Below are 8548 nucleotides of genomic sequence, written 5' to 3' on the forward strand. Positions count from 1 at the left end.
CTCCCCGAGTGCATCACTTCTCTTTTCTGCATATTAGTTTTCTCATCTGTAAAATAAGGTTTCGAGGGGTGACTTCTTCATGACACATTTTGAAATCCAGCAGTGCTGAGAAATGCTATATACTCAACTGATAAAGTCAATGGAAAACAACTGATCTCCAATACAATATGTAATATGAAGAGACCTTTGAGTGCTGAATTTGCTGAGTTACATACAGAGCTTTGCAAAACTTTCAGTTGGATGGAGAACCCTACTTTGATCCAAAAAAGATGTTTTTTTTTTTCTGTTGGCACCTGCAAGGGTAGCGCCGAATTCCCAGAGTCCAAAGTCCGCCAATACCGACAGGAAGGTGAGGAAGAGGGCATAGTAAGAATCATTTGCCAGAGCACAAGTCTTAGCTACAGGTCTGTGCAAACCAGAGATTTGCCAGCAAAACAATACGGATGGGCATTTTGAAATCAACCTGGAAGGGTCTGCAAAGGCTTTGCGATGCTTGCTAGAAGGCAACTGCCAGCTCCCCATGCTCAGCTGAGGTGGGACAAATGTCTTCTGTGGAAAGAGCAAGTTTCTTAGTGCATTTTCACAGAAACACAAGTATCTCGCATCCTTAGCTCCTCTGATCCTACAAAATGGTCTATGCATGTGGGCAGGGGTATATATGTATCCCTATACGTGCAATCACTGAATTTTATGCAGCACCATCATCCAAGGCAACCTTAAGCTAAAACACTTATTTTCTTGCTTACGCGGTCTGGATCGGGTAACTGATTTCATATACTTCTTCTGGGGCTGCTCAAAGTCAAACCACAAAGCAGCTGCCAGAAATGTCTCTCCACGTAAAATTTACAACGTGCATTTCTGAAGTGGTAGCTGATGTGCCTAGCCAATCTGCCGAAAATGTCTGTGTAGCTAAAATTGTTGAAAAGAGAAAATCATAGGCTCTGCAAACACATCTGCAAAATGTTCTTTAACAACTACTGCTCATTCCAAGTGCAAACCTTGAGAATAAACACTAACTTCTGTAACTGAAAAAGGACAAATGTAAGTCATACCTTTAGACTACTCCTCGTGACAAGGAAATCAATTTACACCTATAAATTTTCCTTAGAGTAGAGCCATTGTTCGATTTTAAACAATTAGCATAACTTCTTCAAACTAAAAACCAGATGAATACAATCATCCCATTTTAGCAAATATATCTGCTGCAAATAAATATTTTTCTAATTATAAAAACTGACTACTTGATGGGCCTTGTTCTCATATTCTGGAATGAGCTACTGCATCAACTAAAAGAAAAAGCACTTTTTTTCCCATCATAGGAGAAGCCATGGCAAATTGATTCATAAATATTCGCTGGTATTTTAGGGATGGCCATAAAAAGGAAACATTTTACTGGCTGTGCTGGAAACAGCGCATTTAATGTCAGAGCACCCCTGAGAAAGGAGAGCTGAGGAGAGCTCAGGCTTGTGGCAAGAAGCTTCCAAGTAACAGCAAGGTCCTGAAGCGTCCACAGGTCACACTCATGAACAGATCTACCGCTGTGGCAGGAGAAAAAAAAAAACAAACCAAAAAAAACCATATGATGGAGGGAGCTTGTGTCTGTCTAGAGCTCACAGTGACATTACCAGGGACCTGCCTGGTGGGGCTGGTGGATGGGAGCAGTCCCACCCTGCACACCTGGGACTGGGAGAGGGTGGGCAAGTGGCCTGAGCACAGCTGGTCCTTGCCCAGGAGAGTGGGTCTGGCTGCCGAGACGCAACTTGCCCTCTCCCCAGCCCACGCCTGAGCCTCACACGGCAGCTCTGAAGTCCTCGTGCCACTCAGGCTCCTGGCTGTTTTCTGTGATTCAGGGGAAGAACTCCCAGATGAGGGAATTAATTATGCCTTAGGCACAACTACCTACTTGTGACTTCCCCATTACGCTATCCTGCAGGTCACAGGTAGGAAGGCTTGTCTGCAACTGCTTTCTGGATTTGAAGAGGTTTTTTATTTTAAATCCACACAGTTGATTACTTTGGTAGATATTCTGCACAGGTAGCAAACAAACTCTATGAGGCAGGGGGGCTGCTGCAGCTCCCCACTGTCCTACTCACTGCGGAGACTCCACGGCCCTGGATGGCTGTGTAGCTGCTCTTCCTGAGCGGAAGAGGAAAAGAGCTACAAAACAAAGCTACCCCAGCTGCACAAACTGCTTAAAGGAATGAAAAATCAACAAACTGGAAACAAACTGCAAGTGTTCTTTGAGAGAATAAATAATAATAAAAAAAATACTACTATAAAACACCCCCCATGAAAGTGCTGTCCTCCTTACAGATCAAGGCAAAGTTTCCATTTAAAAAAAAAATAAAGTAAAAAATCATGGCTGCTCAAATTCATTTTATAAAATAAGTTATGATGCATTACAATTTACACAAATAAAAGTCCAGAATAGTATCAAGACTATAAAGCATGAAGATAACATATTGTTCTGGCAAGTGATAAAACTGCTCACAGTGACAGCAGTGATTTATTGAAACAATTCAAATACACTCTGAAAGTGTATTAGCTTCACCTCTGCCCACAAAGGACGCATTTTAGCAGGGTAGGCCACGCCAGTGATAAATTATATACCAGCAAGAAGTGAAGGCAATAGGCAACATCAGATGCCCAAAGGCTCTGAATTATTGTGATAATGCGGTTTTCATGATAATACCTCACATGCAATGGCATCTGAGCACCTAGAGAAACACATCAAAGCTGCATTTTCCTTGGCTTTTTGGAAGATAACGTTACGACGGTGAGAGTGGCTGGGACTTCCCAGCTAAAGCTTACATACAAAGCGTTTACAGATTGGCTGGGGAACAAAGTTTGGCACAGAAGGTAATTTAGTTTAGACTAAATTTTAGTTTAGACGTTACCTTTTAGGTGGAAGCTGGAAAATAACTGCCTCTTGCTTCCAGGTTGTAGGCACTGAAGCAAGCCACAGGCTGCAGACCCAAAGGCTGTAAACCTACCGTAGTCCTTGACTGCACCTGACCACTGCGCAGCTTCTGCAGGGCTGGTAACGTGATCCAAGGGCTGCCAGGGTTTATCTGCGCTCCTATCCAGAATGAAATGGGGACTCGGCCATATGGCGGTCACCATGGCCATGCTGACACCTGTATCATCACTTCTGTGAAAGCAGCGAGTTACTGGTCACGCTTGTTCACTGGTCACGCTTGTTCACTGGTCACACCAGTTCAAAACCTGCAGTAAGAGCCAGGCCTGTCCCATGGCTCAGAGTAGCACCGGAAAAGGAGCATAGAAAAAGTACGATGCTAAAGTGTCCTCCCACAGCGAGGCTTTACTACTGTAAAAACATTGACAAATTGTTTTCTTTTAAGTCATTTTGGGCTAAATTCTACCCTCTGGTGTACTAGCATAGACCAAAATCGACTTCACTTGGACAGCCACACAGCCTCTTCTCCTCCTATTACCAGGAAAAGTTTAACAAATTGTATCTGCCTGCAGCTATTAGAGTCCTCCTATTTTGACACACTAGGAAGCACATCTTTGCGTCTTTACAGCTCTTACATTAAAAAAAAACCAGGAGAAATTAATGACTTGGTCAAAGCCGTTACACCTCGCTGTGGATCGAAGGAAGTTTATCAGCAATTATACCATAATTGGCTCATATCCAAAAGATAAAGCACATTTAACAAAGAGTTTGTTACTGGTGGGCATATTTAACCTCTATTTAATCCAAAACACTCCCTCATGAAGTGATAATGAATATCTATTTCTATGATACCCATTAACATACAACCTGAGGACCTCAGACATGTTACATACTTATAGAATGAGTTTGTGTAACTTTTTAGAGGAAGTTGGCCATTTCTTGAGTTTATGCCAGTAAATGCCTGAGAGAATCGTGTTTCTATATTTACAGTCTCTGTATGAAAAATGCCCCAGTGACACTGTAACTGAAAACACTTATATACAGATTGAAACTGTAAAAAGTAAAGTAAAGCTTTTAGTGTAGCTGAACACCTTCCCTACAGATGGAGACTTGGAGAAGATGCACAAGTGGCAAAACTTAGCAGTCATTTTCCCAATTTCTCTAAAGCATTTGGGAAGGAAGAGCTCTGCATCTTTTTTGAACCTGCTCCTTTATCTATTTTTGTAGCTTTAATCTAATAATTAAAAGAAAGAACACTTTCTCCTTGAATTGAAATTCTGGGTACTACAGATATTACAGCACAGTGCAGGCTATCGCTTCCATTTATTTACGGCTCTGCAGCACCATTCTTCTTTAGAAACATTTGCAGGAATTGAATTGATTGTATGTTAAGTGTTATTCTTAATAGTTTTTCCATTGCTAGCTAATGGAAATATGGATTCAACATTATTTTAAGCTCAATGCAGTGTAAAAGAATTAATTTAGTACACTGTAATTATGATTTTTTTCATAGCACTTAACAGAAGTACAAGGCAGAAATAGATTTCTTCAAGCAAGGGAGAAGAACAGGAGCGTTTTTGATTCTTCAGTAACAACTTGAGTATCAAAGCCGTAACAAGGAAGTCACTCCTCCCCCTTCTTTTTCTTGTCTATACCCTTCAGATTTATATTTGCTAGTTACATAAAGTAACGTGTTTGCAGCATCCCTCAAATTTTACCTTACCAAAAGAGCAGAAATATTCTGCTAAACTTGACCTCTGAGCAGGGGAGGGATTCTCCCCTCGCTGCTGAAAATTTGGCAGGAGGCAGTAGTCATCACCATAGGCCCTGACTTGGCTTCAATGACACAGGAAGGAGGAATACCCTTCCCTAACCCCATCACCTGCCCACGCTTGTCGTCCTGAAGGAACAAAATCACCCTCACAGCATTCCAGTAATTGGGGCACTAAAAGTGACCAGAAAATGTTTATTTCTATTCCCCCCGCACCCTGTAACCCAGAAAACATTCACTTTATCCCCTGTTCCCTGGAAAAATTTCACTCTTAAATAGGTTCCAAATCTCCCTCCTTCCCAAGCAGTCATTTCTACATTGCAGTCTTTGAAATGTCTTTTGGGACATTTCCCCTTGGAAGGCTGACTTCTCCATGTGGACACAAACATTACTTTGTCTGAAGAGCCCAATTTACTGGAGAACTCTTTTCCATCTCCTCCGACAGCTTCACAGGTTCTCCACGCTGCACAGGCTCTCCGGCCACAGCAGCAAGCCTAGCTGCTGCAGCAGCAGTTCATTTTTTTTCCGAAGGGAAAACAAGGATGGTCTCCTGGGCCTCAGAGATCTCATTACAGAACAAAACACAGCATCTTGTAACACAGTGAGTGCGGTGTACTTATGATTTCACAACTCTCTTTGCAAGAAAATGACTAAACAGGGAGCATTGTAGAAAGAAAAGGAGATAAGGTGGTCTCTGCTCTTGCCATCTGCTCTTTGCTGTCTCCCTTTCCCCATTTTCTCCATACTGCTCAGAAACTTCCTGGCGCACATATTCTTCCCCACTGACCTTCCTTTTTACTAGGTGTTCAGTCATACCTAGCCATGGCTTTACTCAAGGGCTCTAGCAACTCTGGCAACACAAACAAGTTAAGAAGAAAACTGGACATGCTCCATGTATGTCAGGTTCCTTAGGTCTCTGAGGAAAACAGTAGCAGGATTCCCAGGCCTAAGACAGTGCCTCTGGAAAGCTGCCATAAAAGGTAAATACCATATAAAAGCTGAGAGTATTTTACCACCTGCTTTTACAGCCTAGTAACTGTAAAGCATCTTTTTGCAGCATTGCCCTTCAAATTAAAGGAAAATTCCCCCTGTATTACGTTCAATTTTTCAGTTCCTGTTACAGAAGATTGTTACGTTGACATAACATGAAGACAAAAGCTTCTCCATCTTCCTGGGATCAATATTATTGCTCAAGCAAGGACAACTGGTATCTCTTTTTTAAGGCTCTATTTTCCTGTACTGCCAAAATACAAATACAATTCTAACTCAATAGATAATAAATCTGCTTTTAAGACCAAAGGCTGAAGTGACCAGGATGGAAAAACTACATACCCTTTAGTCATGCAGCACTGTTCTCTCCCAAGCCCTGCACACAAATAAGAAATCTGATGGTGCAGGATGGTCTGTGCAGATGCACCTGTCCCAAACGCCAGCTCCCACCAGCAGAAGGTTAAGGTCTGAATAAAGAGAAGTCCCGTACACCCCCCAAGGCTCCCTTCATGCCAGCCCCACTCTTCCATAGTGTGATCACAGCAGTTTCACTACTGAAGGTCCCTTCAGCAGGGAGCTGCATTTATTCCTAAAGCTAGGGATGCACGATCTGTAAGAAAAAGCTTGAGAAATAAAACTGGAGCAAACCACACATAGACATCTGTACAGAGACAAGCAGGCCCCCAAAATGAAAGTCAAGCACTGAAAACTGTGAGAAACTTTTCATTGCTTGGCTTCAGCTGCGTTGCCTTAAGGGGTCACCTATTCCAGGTTTTTAAAACTGGAACACAAGTCAATGCATTTGTGTCCATATGGCCTCAGAGAGCACTGGAGTGGGATGGTTAATATTCAGAAATCAGGAAAAAGCAATGCAAAAGGAGTCCCTACAACCTTAATTCTAGCAACTTAGGCACGTATGAATGAGATGCAGTATTTAATTACATAATAATCATACATACTGCAACTGAATTTTTGCCCTATAAATTATTGAAGTGTTTCTTCCAAGCAGAATTTCTGATCTTCCTATTTCCAATGCTGTGAACCACAGGAGGACTTCAAAATAGTTTTGAGCTTGACAGGTGATAAAGACTTCACCTCAGCCCTTATACAGGTGTAGCTGTTTGTGAGTTCTGGGAAAAAAGCCTGTGAGAAGTACACTGAGTAGGCAAAGTAAATTTCAAAAGATCAGGCCTTGATGAAATCTGCATCTGCTTTTGCTGAGACACCTCAAAAGGGCATTCTTCTTGTCAAATGTTAACCTCCTGCCCCAAGGAGAGTTGATGCTTGAAGCCACAAGTTTTCTTTCCTCCTTCTTTAATCATACGAGAAGAATGAACTTGCTTATGCGTGTTCTCCTCATACTCAGAAGTCACACGTGGGGTTTTTGTTAATTGTAGGGTGTAGATGTGGTGCTTAGGGACACGGTTTGGTATTAAGGATGCTCATCTTTGGAAAGAAACAGATTGACTCAAAGCGTACTGAAAAACAAACAGGCAACAAAAGCTCCACACAGACTTATCTGGTCTTGAGCTCATCCCAAAGCCTGGGTGTTGAAGATGTTAAATCAACTGCTGGTCATTTGGGATCAGAACTAAATTCGCTGTCCCTTAGGAAGCGGTAGTGCTCAGTTCTGCTTGTGCTTTTGCCTCAGATAAGGAAAAACCCAAACCCCTTATAAGAGGAGAACATTTTAAACATGTAAGCAAGTCCTGCCGAGCAAGATGGGGTTCATACCCCTGAAATTATTACTGGAACAGGAATGGAAGTAAGTATGCACTTCAGTGGCCCACAGCTCCACTGCAGGGCCGGGGAAAAGGACAAGTCAAAGGAGACAGCTGGTTTTCACACGAAAGCAGCCAAATTGGGGGAACTATTTCAATAAGGCTTGCTTATTTCAGCATTCCTTCCATCATACAGTGACTGCTCTTAACCTCACAAAATTGTTTCCAAGAAAAAAAAAAATCTAAGTATTTTTTAAACAAGATTGAGTTGCTGGTACTAGGAAATTCCCAAGGTTCATGCAACAAGGGGCAGCTGTCAGGGCCAACACAATTCTTTCCAAGGATGCCAGTAGCCTACAGGCTGTTCCTAGCACCATATATACAGCGAGTTGTAGAAATTGCAGGTGTCTAGAGAAACAAGGTTTTAAAAAGGACAGATTCAGTACCTTCCTTGTAGTTCCGTCCTTCTTTAGACACTAGAAAGCAATAGATAATGCTTGGATAGCCACTTTCTGAGCAAAGATAAAAATTCATCTGATACACTGAATCCTGAAAGAGTGCTTTTAGTACTTTTACTGTGCAGCACGACAAAGGCAGCTTCTTAAGCAACTCATGGGCATTCTTTGAAAATGAATATAAAATTATCCCTAGTTTCAAAACTACCAGAAAGAGATGACACATGACTTCGACCTAACGAATTAATGATTTTGTGAACAATTTGGAACGTTACAGGTTTTGCTCATTTACAGCCCAACCCAACTATGAAATTATACATGACCCCATCTAACTGTGGGGCTTCTGGGTTTCACTCCAACAAGCTAGTTCTTAAGATTTTTGAAGTGAATTCAACTCTTGCAAATTAAGCAAATGGTTTTCTGAGGGCTGATTCGTGTAATGGACACGAATGTAATGGAAGCCCTGCCTTCCTTGCAAATAGCCTTCTCTAACCAGTAAGCCCTATGGACCTTGCAACGGGGGTCCTTTGACTTCCAGGTATTAACAAATAAATCTCATTCCCAAATTGCTGAACAAGAAGATAAATGAGAGAATCTTCAATCTACTAAAGCAGTGTCTAAAATCAACCAGCTGCACAGCAGATCTAGCAACATCCACCCCTGTTCCATCACCAGCGTCGTGTCAACAGCGAGT

The 8548-nt window shown here is 42.0% G+C and overlaps 1 protein-coding gene across 1 annotated transcript in view; it reads right to left on the reverse strand.

The window, feature by feature from the left end:
* The window catches only part of ARPP21 (cAMP-regulated phosphoprotein, 21kDa), a gene marked incomplete at its 5' end in the record, with an annotated part of 68268 nt that overhangs the window by 17763 nt on the left and 41957 nt on the right, over nt 1-8548 (reverse strand). The gene's annotated exons all lie outside the window — the stretch shown is intronic.

This window comes from Phaethon lepturus, unplaced genomic scaffold, assembly GCF_000687285.1.
Source record: "Phaethon lepturus isolate BGI_N335 unplaced genomic scaffold, ASM68728v1 scaffold15367, whole genome shotgun sequence".
NCBI lineage: Eukaryota > Metazoa > Chordata > Aves > Phaethontiformes > Phaethontidae > Phaethon > Phaethon lepturus.